The sequence below is a fragment of the Pinus tabuliformis genome, chromosome Q, assembly GCF_031772625.1.
Source record: "Pinus tabuliformis cultivar Carrire ecotype Pingquan chromosome Q, CPIR1, whole genome shotgun sequence".
In the NCBI taxonomy this organism is placed as follows: Eukaryota; Viridiplantae; Streptophyta; class Pinopsida; order Pinales; family Pinaceae; genus Pinus; species Pinus tabuliformis.
In genome coordinates, this window is record NC_142296.1 from 1081704155 (window position 1) to 1081722842 (window position 18688).

The window sequence follows — 18688 nt, forward strand, 5'->3', positions numbered from 1 at the left end:
GTGGATCTATTGCTAATCATTTAAATGAATTTAATACAGTTACTAGGCAGTTTAGTTTTGTAGGGGTAAATTTTGATGATGAAGTTAGGGATTTGTTATTTCTATGCTCATTGCCAAAAAGTTGGAATGGTTTAGTTATGGCCATTAGTAACTCTTTCTCTGGATCTAGTACTTTAAAGTTTGATGATGTTGTCAGTTCAATCCTTAGCAATGAAATGAGATGAAACAACTCCAGTGAGACATCAGGTAATTATTTGACTACAGAGACTAGGGGAAGAAAAACGGAAAGAGGAAAGAGCCTAGGATATTACAGTAAGTCAAGGAAAGGTAGATCCAAGTATAGATCATGGATAGTGTGCTGGAAATGTGGGAAGAAAGGAAACCTGAAGAAATACTACAAGTCTTGGAAGGGGAAAGATGGAGACGCACAGCAAGAAAATAATCATGAAGTCAATGTGACAGGTGATGTGTTGCAAGATGCTTTGATTCTTCATTAGAAAATATTATTGATGCCTGGGTGGTAGATTCAGGGGCCTCATTCCATGCCACACTTGATAGGAAACATTTTCATGATTATGTTCAAGGAAAATTTGGACAGGTTCGACTGGGTGATGATAAACCTTGTAAATTCATTGGAATGGGTACACTTTTCATAAAATAGAAGAATGGAAATCAATGGTTGTTGAATGAGGTAAGGCATGTTCCAGATCTGAAGAAAAATATAATTTCAACATGGAAGTTAGGAGGTGAAGGTAGTGTAATTACTTTTACAAATAAAACTTGGAAGGTCACTAAAGGAGCTATGGTAATATAAAAAGGATAAAAGGTTGGTACAATGTATTTATGCAATGGTATTTCTAATTCTATTAATTCTTTAATCTCTATAGGAGTAGATATGGCATTTTGGCATCATAGGCTTGGGCACATGAGTGAGAAGGGGATGTAGATCCTTCACTAAGGAAATTTGTTGCCTGGTTTGAAGCATGTTGATTTGGAATTCTGTGAGAATTGTGTTTATGGAAAACAAAGAGAGTTAGATTCCTTAGAGTTGGGAAAGAAAAGAAGAGCAAAAAATTATAGCTTGTGCATACAGATGTACAGGGACCTGCTCAGGTATCATCTCTCGGTGGCTCTCATTATTATGTTACTTTTATTGATGATACAACCAGAAAAACCTGGATTATGTATTTGAAATAAATTTGATGTATTTGATAATTTCAAGAAATGGAAAGCTTGGTGGAAAATGAGATAGGAAAAAGGTTGAAGTGTCTTAGATCAGACAATGGAGGTGAATATTGTAGAAAATAGTTTGACAGGTACTATTAAAAGAATGGAATTCATGGAGAGAAGATAGTTCCAAGAACACCACAAGAAAATGGTGTGTCAGAAAGGATGAATGGGACAATCATGGAGCATGCAAGGTGCATGAGATTGCATGTAGGATTTCCTTTACAATTTTGGGTTGTGTTGTAGATACTGTTGTTTATCTAATAAATAGAGGGCCTTCAAGTTCCTTGGATGGTGGTATTCCAGAGGAGGCATGGATAGGTAAAAAGGTAAACTACTTATTTTTAAAGACTTTTGGTTGTGAAGCCTTTGTCCACATTAATAAAGAAAATAGAACAAAGCTTGAGAAAAAATCAAATAAATGTACCTTTATTGGATATGGTGTTAATTATTTTGGTTATCGCTTTTATGATTATGAAAAACACAAAATCATTAGGAGAACATATGTAATATTCAATGAAAAGGTTCTGTATAAGGATCGGATGTAGGAAAAGAAACAAGAAAAGGAAAACAAAGAATACATGGTGCTTGATGAGATCATAGAAAAGGTGAAGGTGCCTAAAATCATAGTGATTAACAGCCAAAACAACAAAAACAACAAGAACCTCAAACACTTGAAAGTGTTGTTAGATCTACCAAGATAAGTAGACTCCCTGAATGATACTCTTCTTCATTATATTATGTATTGTTGATTGATTCTCGTGACCCAAAATGTTATGAAGAAGCAGTGCATGTAGAAACCAAGAAGAAGTGGGAGCAAGCAATGAAAGAAGAAATCGACTCCTTAGCACATAACTAGACCTGGGACTTAGTCATGTTACCTGCAGGTAAAATAACATTGCAGAATAAATGGGTTTACAGGTTGAAGGAAGAAGATGGAGGTAGAAAAAGGTATAAAGCTAGACTTGTGGTGAAGGGATTTGCACAGAAATAGGCTATAGACTTTGATGAAATATTTTCTCCTATTGTTAAAATAACTTCAATCATAACTATTTTAAGTCTTGTAGTAGCTGAAGATTTGCATCTTGAGCAGTTAGATGTAAAGACAACCTTTCTCCATGGAGATTTGGAGGAAGAGATATATATGCAGAAACACAAGGATATGAGGTAAAAGGGAAGGAGAATCTAGTGTGCAGGTTGAAGAAGAGCTTGTATGGATTCAAACAAGCTCTAAGGAAATGGTATCTAAAATTTGACAGGTTTATGTCTGAACAAGGTTATACTAGATGTCACTCTGATCATTGTGTTTATCTCAAAAGGAAAAATGATGCCATCTATATTATATTTCTATTGTATGTATATGGCATGCTTGTTGCAGGTTCTACATGCAGGAAATGAATGTTTTCAAAAGAAAATTGGCAAACTCATTTGCAATGAAGGATTTTGGTGCTGCAAAACAAATCCTTGGTATGAGAATAACAAGAGATAGGAAGAATCACAAATTAACATTGCCTTGGAGTGAGTAAATACAAAAGGTGTTGATAAGATTTAATATGCAGAATGCAAAACCAGTTAGTATACCTTTGGCTAGCCATTTCAAACTAAGTAAGGAGGTGTGTCCCAAGATAGGAGGAAATGGATTATGTGTCTAAAGTTCCATATGCATCAACATTTTGAATTTTAATGTGTGCAATGGTCTGCACAAGGCCTGATATTGCACATGCAGTGGGAGTTGTAAGTAGGTACATGAACAATCTAGGAAATAACTTTGAAGTGTATTCTCAGGTATTTGAGAGGTACCACAAATCAATAATTATGCTTTGGTGGTTCAAACATTGCTCTATAGGGATATGTTCACGAAAATATGGCGGGTGATAGAGATAACAGGAGGAGCACCACAGGGTATGTGCTTATTGTAGGCTGAAGATTTGTCAGTTAGGTTTCAAAAATGCAAATTGTTGTTGCACTCTCACCGATAGAAGCATAGTATGTTGCGGCTACAGAGGCTAGAAATAAATGATTTGGTTATATAGGTTTCTCGATGAATTGGGTAAGAAGTTGGAGCTAGGCAGGTTATACAGTGACAGCTAGATTGCCATATATATTGCAAATAACTTTGCATTTCATTCCAAGACTAAACATATACAACTCAAGTACCATTTCATACGGTTAGTGTTGGAAGATGGACAATTGAAGCTAGAAAAGATACACACTAGCTAGAATCCTACAGATATGTTAAAAAAAGTTGTAACCACAAAGAAACTGAGATTCTGCTCAATTTCAATTGGTCTTCAAGTATGATGATGAAGATGAGAAATAGGTAGGTCCAAAGTGGAGTCATTGTCTTGCAAATGAAGTAGCGGTGAAGTTACTATAATTAGTCTCCAAGTGGGATATTGTTGGGTGTGGAGCCTGATTATCTTCTTTATTCAGAGGTATCGTCGCATTGTACTCCATTTCGTAATCTGAATCATCTAAATCATAGATTGGAGAATCTTTATTAACTTGAATACTAGTTTCTTGGACTTGTTCTCCATTTGAAGGATATAAGTCACAAACTAGATCCTATTTATTAACATCCTAGTGGGCCTTCTCTTTTTATGCATCTTCCCATGATTAGGACTATTGTAGTCTTGCATTTCTCAACATCCCATCAGAGTCATACGAATCATAAGAAGGAGAATCATACAATTCAGTAGAATAATATCTTTGAGGGTTATTTTGCAACTCAATGATGTCTCCTTCTTCCATTTCTTGATTGTTGGGGGATGCTTCTTGATGCGAGTATATATCTTCTTGGAGTGGAGCCCCAAAAATATCTTCAGCAGGTACATTAACCTTAGAAATGTTTTCAACATTAAAATTTGCACAACAATATTCAAACAGAGCACCCTGCGGATATAATATTTTGCAAAAAAAATAAAATGCTATGTGAAACCTCATTAAGGAAGATATGCTGCCACGAGGCATTTTTTTGTACCATAGTCTAGAATGATCTTCTAAAGCATACATGAACAATTTCATTTTCACATCTTCAGAAATAATACCCAGTTGTTCCATGCATTCATGAAAATCCTTGAGGTGTTGGTCCAACCTTTTATCTATGTTTCCACTGAATCTAGGCACATAGGGATACCATTCATGAAATGAAGGGGCGTGATGAGGATAACCAGAAATAGAAAAAAATACAGTGGGGAAAATTTGTTGGCCAAGAATGCAAGAATGGCCATTTGAAAACCCCTTTAGGTGAATGATCTCAAGTTTAGATGTAGGGGAAGTTTTCAATTGTTTAGTATTAGAGCGAGTATGAGGCCTCTTGAAAGCTAGGACGATAAAATAAAGATATAGATAGTGTATTTTTTAGGGTGTTTACAATAAGATTCAAATAATGGAGTCACCAAGGTGAGAGATCTTCACCCCACACTCACCTTTCTCACATGACAGAGGGAATGTAAAATTTATCATACACAAGGAAAAGTATTTTGATTCGTTCCCCGGTAATGGCGCCAGAAAGATATGGTAGATTTTTCTATCACATGTCACATAAGTACTTTAGGAGATATAGAAACCTCCTAGAGACAACTTTCAGGTTGAAATAAGACCAGTACCTAGGACATCTTAAAGAGAGGAGTGCTTTTGAAGATTATATGAGGGATGCATGTTGCACTCCATATGTCACGTAATTGGAAAAGGATAATTCAGGGGCTTGGTTCAATAGTCCTTCATCAAGGTAAACTCAAGAAAACACATAGATATAGATACTCAAGGGGTAGATATGGATAATATCAAAGAGAAATGTCATGGTTCTGGTGGCCGACACACAACAACAGGCAAATTAATATTAGCATTGTAGTAAAAATGAAGAGGAAGAACAAAAGGAGAGAATTTGATGCAAAGGGTTGGATACAAAACAAAATCCTAAGCAACAAGTTCCAGTAGAAGTATGGAAGAATGAGGAGGTGAAAACACAAAAATAGTGGAGCGCAAATTAAGGTCTCATGCTCTATGCCTCATGGACACATTTATCACCAAACAACAATTAGTAAATCTATGCACACATAGGTATTGCAGGCTATAAACTAACACAAGTAAATTTTTCATTTGCATAGGTATTGTTCACTACTTAGCAACATAGATACATCCATAAATGAGAGTGAAACTGACAGCTTCATTACACAATTTCATAAGAGAAAAGACATACATGAAGTGATATACAGAGGATAAAAAATATTGTGCATTTCTCTGATAGGAATCAAAAAAATAGTTTCATTAACCTTGAATATGGAGTCCAAATCACCAGTCCATTACATTTATCAATTGTATAGCTCAAGCCCCTCATGGACATGCAAATAGAATTAATGTGGAACCACAGAATTCAAGCCTCTTGGATGTAGAATTCGGGAACCTCTATTAAGTTTTTCTCCCCCCTATTTATAAGGAGAGCGTGAGGTTTGAAAAATCAGTTACAAAATATCTTACCCAAGTCCCAATTGTCCGATTGACTAGTTGTCTCACTGTGAAAAGGACTATTGCCCAAATCATTACAATCAGATTTGATTTCGTTCTTTAAAATACAAAAAATACAGAAAAATAGAAATAAGGGAAACTAAATGATGGTTGAGAAAAATATCTCAATGTCGTTACTAGGATCACCTTTGATCAGGCCACATCTCTACCACGATTATCTTCTTCAGCTACTAGGCTGATTCGCCTGTCACTTTCCCCTTAATCGCTTGTATTTCCCACTCTCTGGAGCTAGGAGCGATCACTTGTGATGGCCTTAGTGGTGTTTAGGAATCATAGTGGTCGAATCATTCATCTCCTTCCTCACTGTAGTATACTATTGGAGTGCGATATAAGAGATTTTCCTTATCGAAACCTTATTATTAAAAGACATTACGATACAGCGAGTTCTGATGCCCTTAGCCCCTTTTGTTTTATCCCCTTTAAATTTTACTCCATAGGACTGAGGACGATGATCGAAGCCTTGGCCTTAAGGTGCTAGGGCCTTTTCTTCCTATCTGGGGGCCATTTTTCCTTTGTAAAGTGCTTTGTACCCCTAGCCCTTTAAACTCTTCTTGACCACGTGCTAACAAAATATCCGAGCCTCTTATCATTCGAGGTTTGAAGTCAGGGAAATAGCTTTGGAATTACGAAATTTCTAATCCTTTGATATGCAGCCTTTGATATGACATCATCATTTCCACGTGGTATCTCATGAGTGGTGACACATGTCACCCAAATTCCCCCCCTTAGGTCCCCTCAAAATTCCATAACAAACTGCCACATTTCCTTCTACACTGCTGCATGTTATTATTTAAGCCAATCCTGTGTCACCACATGTGCTATTGGAGGAGAGATAATAGGGCCCATCCACCCTTCATTTTGTGATGAAATCCTTTGTAAACCTTTATTTGAGTCCCCGATGCATCGATATCCTCAGATCTCTGATGTGTGATCACCAATGTGTGATCATCGATATCCCTGATTATCTTAGTGTTTGATTATCGATATGCCCAACTACCACTGGACCTCTGATATGTGACCATCGATATGCCAAGACCTTGGATATTCTGATCTATGATATTCTAATATGCCTTCACAAGGCTTCAATCCTTGAAACTTCAGAAGACCATAACTTTTTATCTAGGAGTCCTTTTTTTGACTTCAACATATTGTTGGAAAGCTTGTTCAGAGAAATTTCCAATGGAGAGGGTATAATTTTGGCTTTGATTCATTTTATGGCTTAGAATATGTCTGCAAACATCTCTACTCATTTACTCTTTGGACAGCTGAAAACACATTTTGTAGTCATTAACAACAGTATCTATGATTAGTCTAAGATTTATATGGTGGAGAAAAAGGATGAAATTCATCCCTAGTACCAACCTATAGTAGACCTTGACTATAAGCACTTATGGAAATATTGAGGATGTTTTGACTTGGAATTTGGTTGAGGATTGAATTGGCTCTTAGTGGATTACCATATTTCTATTATGCTAGCCATTTTTTTTATGAATTTGATGTCTCTTATCGAATTGATTCTCTAAGGAAAGGATTGCTGGTATTTTATCCCATGTGGGGTTTCCCAACATAAATTATTATATTCTTGTGGCTATCTCTACATGATCCTACTGACATTTTAGATTTACTATCGATATCCTTTGTATAATTTGTTTATGATGGATAATGAATGCAAGGTTATGAATAATGAAAATAAAGAAAAGATAAACCTAAGTAAATCATAGGAAGTAATTATCAATGTAGAGGATACCTAGAAAAACTAACATGGGATCAGAGCTTATGGTGAAAGAGTAGCCTTGTCAAGCCAATTTTTTCCAAAAATAATCATTTGACCTTCATGAAAAAGTAATATGCCAAGAAGTCCTAGCCTAAAGCTAAATTCCATAAGCTTAATCTTAGATTCATTGAAGTGTTTATCATATCTCTTAATCTAAGTTATGGAGAAGTGATAGCTTCATCTTGAAGTAACCACCCAAGAAGTTTCAGAAATATCTTTACCTAAAGAAAATCCAGCAAAGTCATCTTTTTGTTTGGCTTTTACCCTTGACGTGAGGAGGGGACTGACATGACTAACACTAGTTACAATACAAATCTGAAAGACTTTGGTTTATCACATTATCTACATACTACATACATTGACTCCATGACAAGCACATGAGTGAAGACAAGTATGATTACAACTCTATAAAGAGTTGAGAAAAAATTATACCAAAGTATAATACTTGAAATATAATGAAAGTTACCTTAACAACATTATATATTTGGGTTATGTACCAAATCAAGACTAGGTATATAATGAATGTTGAAGTATGATATATCAAACCTGTGAAAGAATCTACATTATTCTCAAAAGCAGAATATTATAGTTACAAACTCTTAAAGCATTAGTTCTATTCATTGAAGTATGATCACTCAATCTCAGAATCTATCATTTGTAGATGAAAGGGATAAGGAATCTTGCTTAATGTAGTTGAGTTACTCTTTAAGACTAAAAACTGAAGTCATCTTAAGTAATAAGGGTGATTTGTAGAACTTTATAGGCTATTGGAATGAAAGTTTTGAATTTTTTTTTTTATGCCTAAGCAATAACTAAGTATGATATGGATCTCTCATTTCATTGGAAGTGCCCTAACTTTAACACTATATGGCATCCTTTTTATTTCTAAGGGATTGATACTCTATATTTTTATATGAAAAGAAAATATTATAGATGTCAAAGATTGTTGGACTTGCAAGGAGATGTAAAGTGAAAGCACTAGGGTTTAGAGAACTGAAAGCCTTGACTATGAAATATTCTAATATTTTAGATATTTAGATATCTATGGTTTATAAAACCTAGAAAACAACAACACTTGGATAAGAAATCCCTAGGGTTTAAGGATAAAACCATAGGATTAGATGTTTATATTGAAATAAGAAACCCTATATCTTGCAAAGAAGGAATGGCATGATGATGGTAATGTGGATAAAGTTGATTAAGTTAATGCAAGAAGTATAAGATCAAGAGGGAGCTAGAAATTTCTCAATAGATAATGAGGATTGCAAGTACACGTTAAAAGTTTCCTAAATATGTAAGAAATGGCAAGTGGATTAGGCTAGATTACCATAGTATGATATGTTTCATTTTAAGAGGGAGCACCCAGTTAGGGTGACCAGAAAGTAGTTGCCATGAAGGGAGCCAATATGTTCATGGCTAAGCCTAGATAATGTTGCTCAAGATGTATTGGAGCATTAGAATGGTACATTTGGTCATGCTAAAGTTAGTAATGATCTAATATTTGTGAAGTATAGCTATAGCTTTTATTTTTGGTAGATAATGTTAAAGTTAGGAAGATTTTATGATGATATTGCTTCCGTTTGGGCTTTGTTATGATTTCTTTGGATGAGATAGAAGTAGATATACGTTGCACTCAGTGACTGAGTATATTGTAGTTGGTTTTGAAAGTTGAGAAGAAGTATGGATTCTAAGGCCACTTGTAGTATTATCTAGATTAGGTCTAGCTAATGACCATGATGACAAGTCAAAGCAAATTGGGATCAAGTACCACTTCATTCGAGACATGGTGCAGAAGAGAGCAATGAAGCTCCAGTATATCTCCACTAATGAGAAAAGTTTTGATATTATTACGAAACCTCTATCTAGAGTGATGTTTTTGTACTTCAGGGACAAGGTTGGACCTATGGATTATGCCCCTCTCATTGAGAGGTATTTCCAATAAGACACCATATTCGGTAGACATTATCCTTGTGACCTTGGTTGGAGAATGGTCCAACATTTTACCTATGTCATTATGACCTTGGTTGGATAACGGTTTGATATATTAGATAACATCATGGACTGACATTCTTCTTGTTTCTTTATGACCTTGGTTGAAGAAACAGACTGGCATTTTTCCTATGTCACTTTGACCTTGGTTGGAGAATGGTCCAGTGGAAGAAATTCTCTATGCATAACTTTGACCTTAATTTAAAGAATGTTCTGGCAGAGAATATTATCCTTGTTTCAATTTGACCTTGTTTGGAGAATAATCCTAGAGGTCACTCAGGTGAGTAGGAGCCTCCCAAAATCAAGCTTAGATCTCTTTCTAGAGTGAGCTTGTTTATCATCAATGAGGTCTCTAGTGTTTCACCTAGACTATTTCTATAGTTGTTTGATGGTGAATCGTGACTGATGCTAGTGATTATGATATTGATGATGATGCTTATGTTAACATTTATATTTCATAAAGAATCTATCAACTTAAGAAAATATTGACAATCGTTATCAAAACATCCCTACCTAAGAGGGATTGTTTTGTAGCTATGGTTCGTATTCATAATATATTTTTATAATTGAAATTTAAAGCACACTCTTCATGCTCAAAAGAAAATTGTATTATTAATGTATTTTTTAAAAGGAAAATTCTGGAAGGAATTTTCTTCATGACCTTTGCAAAAGAAAATTTCAAAAATTTGAATTATATTTTTGGCTCCAAAAGTTGACCAAGTAGGACCTCCAATGATCATGTCAGCATGCCCATGGAGACACCCATTCGGTCCTTAATAATGCCATATATTATAGTAACTCATCCCCCATCAAGGAATTTTTTATCATATGAAATCACAAGTTCATATCTGCAACCAATCAAGGAATATGAGAAGATAAGGAGGCTGAAAAGAAGAAGAAGAGGTTATTTTTCAACCCTTGTTCAAGAGACTACAGGAGGTCGATATTAATCAGAGTTTTTTTGATGCTTTTCTGATGTGGATCTTTTAGTGGCAGTGAAAGAGGCCAAAATTCATCCCTAGTACAGACCTGTAGTAGACCTTGACTATATGCATTTATGGACAAATTGAGGACGTTTTGAATTGGAATTTGGTGGAGGGTTTACTTGGCTCTTGATGGATTTCAATATTTCTGTTATGCTAGTTAGTTTTTATATGAATTTGATGTCCCTTGTTGAATAAATTCTCTAAGGAAATGATTGTTGGCTTTTTACCCCAAGGGTAGATTGTTGTGTTCTTGAGTGGTTGTCTCTACATGATCCTACTAGCATTTTATTTTTTACTATGGATATCCTTTATATAATTTCTTTCAGATTGATAATGAATGAAAGATGATGAATAATTAAAATAAAGAAAAAATAGAACTAAGTAAATCATAAGAAATAATTATCATTGTAGAGGATACCTAGAAAAATTAACAAGGTTGACCTACCTTTCCGTAGCTCATATGGTGTCTTGTCATTGTTAAATCAGAAATGTGCTCTATTCATGATGTAAACTAATACAACAATTTCTTCTCTCTAAAACATATCTAGTAATTTGGCATCTTATAATAATTTTCTTGTGCTGGACTATTCTTTCTTTCTATGAATCCATTATGTTGTGGAGTTCTTGCAACTGAAATTTGTTCCTTTATTCCATAATTCTCATAAAATTCATTAAAATACTTGTGGTAAATCCATATCCTCTATTTGGTCTTGAACATTTGATTATTATATCACTTTCATTTTCTACTAAGGCCTTGAATGATTTGAAACTATCTAGTGCTTCTAATTTTACTCTATGAAATGCAACCCAAACCACTCTAGTATAATAATCAATAAACAACATGAAGTCTTTTCACCTTGTAGGGTTGGTGTTCTTGATGGTCTACATAGATCTATGTGAACAAGCTCTAGTGGTATTGATTTTTAGCACTCCTTTGACTTGAAGAGAACTCTTGTCTATTTCCATTTTTGTCAAAGTTCATAAATGGCATTTGTTGGTTTCAATATTTTGGGATATCTCTCACTACTTGTGTTTCGTTGATTTTTACGAAACTATGAAACCTCAAGTTTCCTAACCTTTTATGCCATAACCAACCTGTTATCACCCTAAAATCTTTGTCTCTAAGCTTTGGAGAGTTGCCTTGTTTCTAGTCATAGTCTTATAAGTTCTGCGTCATCTCATCACAATTAGTGTCATTCTCATTTACAAACCCTTCTTCTAGTCATGGTGTTAAAGGGTCTCTAGTTCATTTCATGCTTTAAGGGTTAGGTCATAAGGTTAGAAGTCTTTGAAGGTCATATCTCTTTTCCAAATAAAGTTTGATAGCCTCATTCCATGTCCTAGAAGCCTCACCATGAGTTTAGAAGTCATATATCACATCATTTTGGAGAAATTTTCAAACTAGCTATGAATCCACGTTTTCGTAGTGCAGACATTGTAAAAATCCTATTTTTCGCTACGAAATCAGTGTTTTCGTAGCGTGCTACGAAGCCCCTGAAGCAGCTTGTTTTAGCAAAACAACTATTTTTACTAGTTAAATTCCATAAGCTTTCCTGAGCAGCTGAGAACTCAATTGTTAAAACTGAAAGAGGATTTTCTTCCTAACATTCTGAGCTAAAAAAACCTCTTTCAGTTTCTTCAAATCCATTCTGAGGTGGGAGGAATTTATGGTTAAACTTGCGCTACGAAACTGCTGAAAGTCAAGCTTGGTCTTTTGGTTTTAGCAGTCTTTTTCAAGATCAGTTTTTGGTCACATGCAAAGGTATTTTGGAATTTGGAAAGCGGTTTATCTTCATCAACTTGCACACTGCAATAACCTATCTCACTTTCTTTAGTTGGAAGATAATAAGCTTTAATTGAGACCCTAATTTCAGAAAATGGATTTTTCCTGTTTGACATGTGTTTTTCAAGGACCGATTTTGGATAGCTGGAGGAATGTTTTAAAAACCCAGGAGAGGTTTTTGTTCTAGAAAACATGGGCTACAAAAACCTCCTTCAGTTTCGTAAAATGTTTCATGGGTGAGGAGATAAATTCTCTATCCCACGTGCCAATTTTCAAGGATCGAAACCTAAAAACAGGGAAACATGTTCCCTAATTTCTAGGGTTTGTCATCAGCAGTTTGGTGACCACGTGAGAGGCTTCATCAAATTCGAATTCATGTGGTTGCAGCTATCAAAGAATGCATTTAAATGTTTATATAAGGTTGTTGTAATCATAATAAGGAGTTACACTCCTAGTTGTATTAGGTCTCTAGGACTGCTAGTTCGCTATCAAATGCATTTAAAGGTTTGTTTTATGGTCAGAATAGGTGTCACTGAAGGAAAATTCGAATTCTCTTGATGAGGGATGATGGAATCCTAATTGTAAATTCTATATATAGAGCAAGAGGTCGAATTAGCGAAGGGTTGGAGACTTTTTGGCTCAGCTGCTGCTCTATGTGCAGATTGTGTATATTTTTAACCTAATGCAGATTTCTGCTTAGACAACTCAAGATTCATGAAGAGTTCTTGTATGTTCTTGTTATGATGGCATCTTCCAATACTTACATTGTAGTGGTGTTTACTTATGATACTCAGAACTCATCAATGATGCTCTGACTTCCTTCATAGATAAACTAACTATGTTTCACTGTTTTGTATTTTCATTTCTGCACCTGAACTCTATAATGCCTTGACTTCCATGCTAGGTAGAATGTTTTGGCTTCATTACTCAGGATTCAAAGAGAGTTTTTAATATAATATTGTCTCATGGCTTTCCTCTTTCACTTACTTGTAGTGGTATGAATACATGTTACTTAGAACTCGTCAATCATGCTCTAACTTCCTTCATGTATTTATAAACTGTGTTTCCTTACATTGTATCTTTGTTTTGTTGATGCATAAAAACTCTCTATGCCCTGACTTCATGTTAAGCTGGTCTTGTTGTGGTACTGAAACATACTTTTACTCCATCACCCAATGGTAGCCAGCCTTCATCTTTCAACCTATAAACCTATACAATTACAAACCATAGAGTTAGCCATCTATTCATGTCTTTAATTTAAATCATTAACCCTTTGAGAGAGCCCTCTCAGGCTGAGGAGGCTAAGCCTTAGCTAAAATATTGATTTGAAATAGTTACATCAAGATAGTCTGATCAACAGCCTATCAGGGTCCTATTTTGGTGATAACACAACCATCGAATATCTATCCTAAGTAGCATTTTTATACTTGAATTTCATCAAGAATATATACATTTCCTAGAGTGTTTATCACTCTTCCCACTAATGTTCCTAAATTACTCCTCCTTATTTCACAATCTTTAATAGGAAAAGTGAGGTCACAAACTTAATCACACATCTGTTTAACACTTAAAATATTATTTTTGAGTCCTTTAACATACAAAACATTATGTTCTTTATTCCTACCATTTTTAAGGCTTACATTACCTCTTCCATTAATTTTTGGAGATCCATTGTCTCCAAAAGACACATTTCCTCCATTTTCTTCTTTTAGAGTAATAAAATTATTTTGATCTATGATCATGAGTTTAGAACACTTGCTATCAATGTACCATTGACTTTGATTATTTCAAGCATACATAATCATACTGCATATTTCTATTAGTGATTCTTCCTATTTTTCTTCCTTGTTCCTTGGATAGCCTTGAGCCATATGTCCAAAATTGTTGCATCTGTAACACTCTATACTAAACTTGGATAATAGAGAAAATGAATTATTATTTATGTTATTAATCCATAATTGTTTGTGATTTTGTTGTCTACAAACTTATTCCTAGATGTTTGGTGAAAACCTTTGTCATAAGATTTACACTCTCCTTCTTAATGTCTAAAATGTTTTCATAAGAAACAACGACCAAGAAAAATAGTTTGATACGTGGGTGCGTATGATTGCCTTAATGGAAAACTTCTTCTAGATTTGATATTATTTGGAGAATATTGTTGGTCCCTGACCCTTATTTCATTGCTAGATGCACTATGAATGAAATTTTTGAGAGCCTCAACATAGCTTTTGGGTTTTCCAAATGCCTCTCCACTTATGTTCTTGATCTTGTTGAGATTAAGGATTTCAGGATTTTCTTTAACTTCCTTACCCGATGACTTGGTGTTTCCATCTTTCTTGTATGAAGTCTCGCCCATATAACCAAGACCAGTCTTGTCATTTGGTGATATTTGAATGTTGAGAATAGCATCTAGATTTTGAGAGTTTTTCATATTTTTCATGAGCTTATCTAGCTCTTTCCTTAATGAGACAATTTTTGCTTCAAGCTTTTCATAGTTTTCTTCCTTTTATTTTAGTTAATTGTTCAAAACTTTTTCCACTCTTTTTGCTTCCTCTTTCAAGTGGTTATGAAGATGATTTCCTTGGATAGTCTTTTATTCTTCTTCTTGAAGTTATAAATCACTTCTAATGCATTGGAGAAGTTATATTCTAAGATCCACTATGTCTTCAACACCTTCATCTTCTAATTTTTATTTTTTCTCCTCTGATTTGTACATGTTGGATTCTTCATTTGTGGCTCAAAATAGGATCTCTCTTCTATCACCATCATAATTATATTCTTCTTCAAAAAAATTCATTATCCTCTTTCGAATATATATATTTCTTTTTCAAAGATGTTCCTTTGAAGACCCTTTTTATCTTCCCTTAAAGGATAATTAGCAGTAAAATGTCCTATATTAACACAATTGAAATAGATTAGAGGTAACTTACCTTGGAATTTGGATATTTTCTTTAGTTTTTTTACTTGTTGAGCCATTTTTGTAATGGATTCATCATTGGACAAGCCACTCAAACTTGCATTTTCTTGACTTCTTAGATGCCTTCAATGTTGCTTCCTTATGTTATGGGTTTCTCATGATCATTTCATATGTAGTGAGAATTTCATGAAGCTCCTCCATTTTTAGATTCTATGAATCCCTTAATTCTTCTATGGTAGAGACTTTAGAATCAAAACACAGGGGAACAAACCTCAATTTTTTTAAAACAATTGTTGCTTCTTTAACTTCTTTACCTAATCATTTGAGAGAATTAACCAATTCATTTACTTGAAGAAAATAAGAAGAAAAAACTTCTTCATCATTCATTTTTTAGGCCTTCAAATTATCTCCAAAAGGCCTTAAGCTTCTCCTTCTTTAATTTTTCATCTCTTTCATAGTTTCTTACAAGCTTATCCTACGTCTCTTTAGCTAATTCACACCACATAACTTTAACAAAGTATGAATATGAAAAGAAAATTAAAATAGATTTCATAGATTTTTCATTATAGACATAATCCTTTCTCCCATTTTGATCAGTTGGAGGAGAGTATGGGACTTTATATCCATATGTAATAGACTACAAAACCATTTTAGCACCAAGAGACATCAACTAGGTTCTCATTCTGATCTTCTAAATGAAAAAATTTGTTTCATCAAAGATGGAAATTTTCATTGATGCTTCTTAACGGGCCCCATCAATAGATATATTATTAAGGACCATTTTTCCATCCTCCAGCCTATAATTTCCTCTTTTCTCGCATTTATTAACTTGTCTTTTACTGTAATGTGATTAATAGGGAGACTAAAGGATGTTTGTCATACTTCATGGACTAACATGGCTAATGTGTAGGAAAAAAGTGCTTTTGAGTCCATTTACTATGCAAAGGTATTTTGGAGGCATCTGGAGGAGATGTAAGAGGCTTATACCTTGCATTTAATCACCTACAACTCGAATTTATCCCTAAAATCAGTCACCTACAACTCGACCTTATCCCTAAAATAACTCACCTATAGATCAAAGATTTGCTAGTATCCAATGTACTCAAGGCATTGTAGAAATTAGGTTGTATATTTGCAAGTTCTCATGAAGTTTTAATCAAATGAAAAGAGATGAATTACAATTTCTTTGCTTAACTGAGCATACCCTGCAAGTGCATAACCTATGTCTCTACTTACTAAAGGCCTATAACCTAGACTTATTGAAATTTTGCCTCTACTTGAGCTCCTATTTCCTTGTATTTTTCCTTGAGGAATTAGGCTCTTATTATTTAGGAAATTCCTCAAATTTAATTGTGCAATTCCTTAAGATGATCATCTTACTGCATATTACAACATCTGTACACCCAAGACTAGTCTATAATTGATGTTACATTGTTGTGAAATATCCACCAAGCCTAGGGAACTTGAATTCTATACATGCATTAGCTATTTTGGGTTGATTGATCAGTTGACTGGATGATCACTAAGTTTGACTGGAGTCCCACTACACAAATTGACCCTCCAGTATCTCCTTCAACGGTTGGAACTAGTTAAATTGAAAACAACCTTAGATAGCTGACCTTGATTGCTACAAATTAACAATCACACATTCTTAACTAAAATCTAACACCTCCAACTCGAATTTACTGAGTAAACTAGGTGAGACAAGCCATGTCACACAAATTAACATCATACAAGTTGTCTGTTGATGTGGAAACTCGAATTTTCTCAATTTAATCAAGGCAAAATGAAATTGATAATTTCTTGCTACATCTTTCAACATGCCCTCTCAACAATAAAGGGATTATCAACCACCCTTTTCTTGCACTTGTGGAACTCAAACTTCCCTATTGATAAGGCCTTTCTCAATATGTCATCATCTTGCTCCTCTGTCAGAACGTACTGCAAAAACAATATCTACCTCTGCACACAATCCCGCAAATTGTGATACATATATCTATATGCTTGGAATGATCATGAAAAATAGGATATTTGTATAGCTTAATGCAAATTTGATTATAATAATAGGTCATAGTTGGATCCGTCATCTTACCAAACAATCCAACAAGTATCTTACTCATCCATATCACCCCACATGTTGCTTGACTACCAGCCATGTATTATGCTTCTGCCAAGATGAGTGCCACAGATCTTTGCTCCATACTATACCAAGAAGATGTTGTGGACCCAACACTAATAATTCCACCTAATGTACTCTTTTGTTCTGATGGACTCCTCACACAATCCACATTTGTGAAGCCACATAGCTTCACTCCCTCTATCTGTCTGTACCATAGTCCAAACTGGGTAGTGCCTCTGAGGTACCATAGAACATCCTTAGATTCCTTCCAAATTAATTTGGCTGGCCTATCCATAGCTTAGCTCAGTTGGTTGACTGCATAGCACATATCTAGTCATTTGTTCACAATATAAATTAGTGAACCCACCAACTGTCGGTAAATAGTAGCATCCACTTCCTCGACTGAAGTGGCATCCTCTTTCCTCCAATTGGTCACTAGATGTGTCTCCATGGATTTGCAATTGTCCATGCAGAACCTCTAAAGTATCTTGTTAGCATACTTGCCCTGAGATACAAATAGTTCCCCATTTCCTTTCCATACTTCCAATCTAAGGAAGTAGTGCATGAGACCCATGTCCTTCATTTCAAACTCTCTTGTAAGGTCCTTCTTGCAAGGTCTAATCAACTACTCATCACTATTTAAAATTAAATCATCACCATATAACTGAAAAATCAACAATTTACCTTACACCAAGATATGATAGAGGTTTTTTGTGAAGCCCAAACTGGTGAGATAGCTATCAATCCTGGTGTACCAAGAACGAGGTGCTTTCTTGAGACCATACAAAGCTTGCTTGAGTGTACACAAATGAGACTCTCGATAAAAATTCTCAAAGCCTTCTAGTTTCTTGATATACACATCATCCTTAATAAATCCATTAAGCAATGTTATTTTCACATCCATCTAGTGGATCTTCAACCCCTTGTGTACAACTAGAGCAAGAATTGATCTAATGGATGAGTACCTTGCTATAGGATAAAAGGTCTCATCATAGTCAATCCCCTAAACTTGAGAGAACCCCTTGGCCATAAATATGACCTTGTACTTTTCTATTCTTCTGTCTGTTGTATGATTTAACTTGAAGATCCATCTCGCATCCACAATTGATTTGTCTATTGGTCTTGGGACCACTTCCCAAACACTTTTCTTTACAATGGATTCGTATTCCTACACCATTGCATCAACTCATACAAGTTTCTGTATTTCTTCCTCGAAATGGGATGGCTCAGTCTCTACAATCTTAGTCATTAGAGCCATGTAGCCAGTGTACCAATCTGGTGACCTTCTTTTCTTGTGTTGGTTTGAAGGAGCATCCGCATTCTCCCTCGCATCCTACATAGGTATATCAGCTTCCATGGTCCTTTT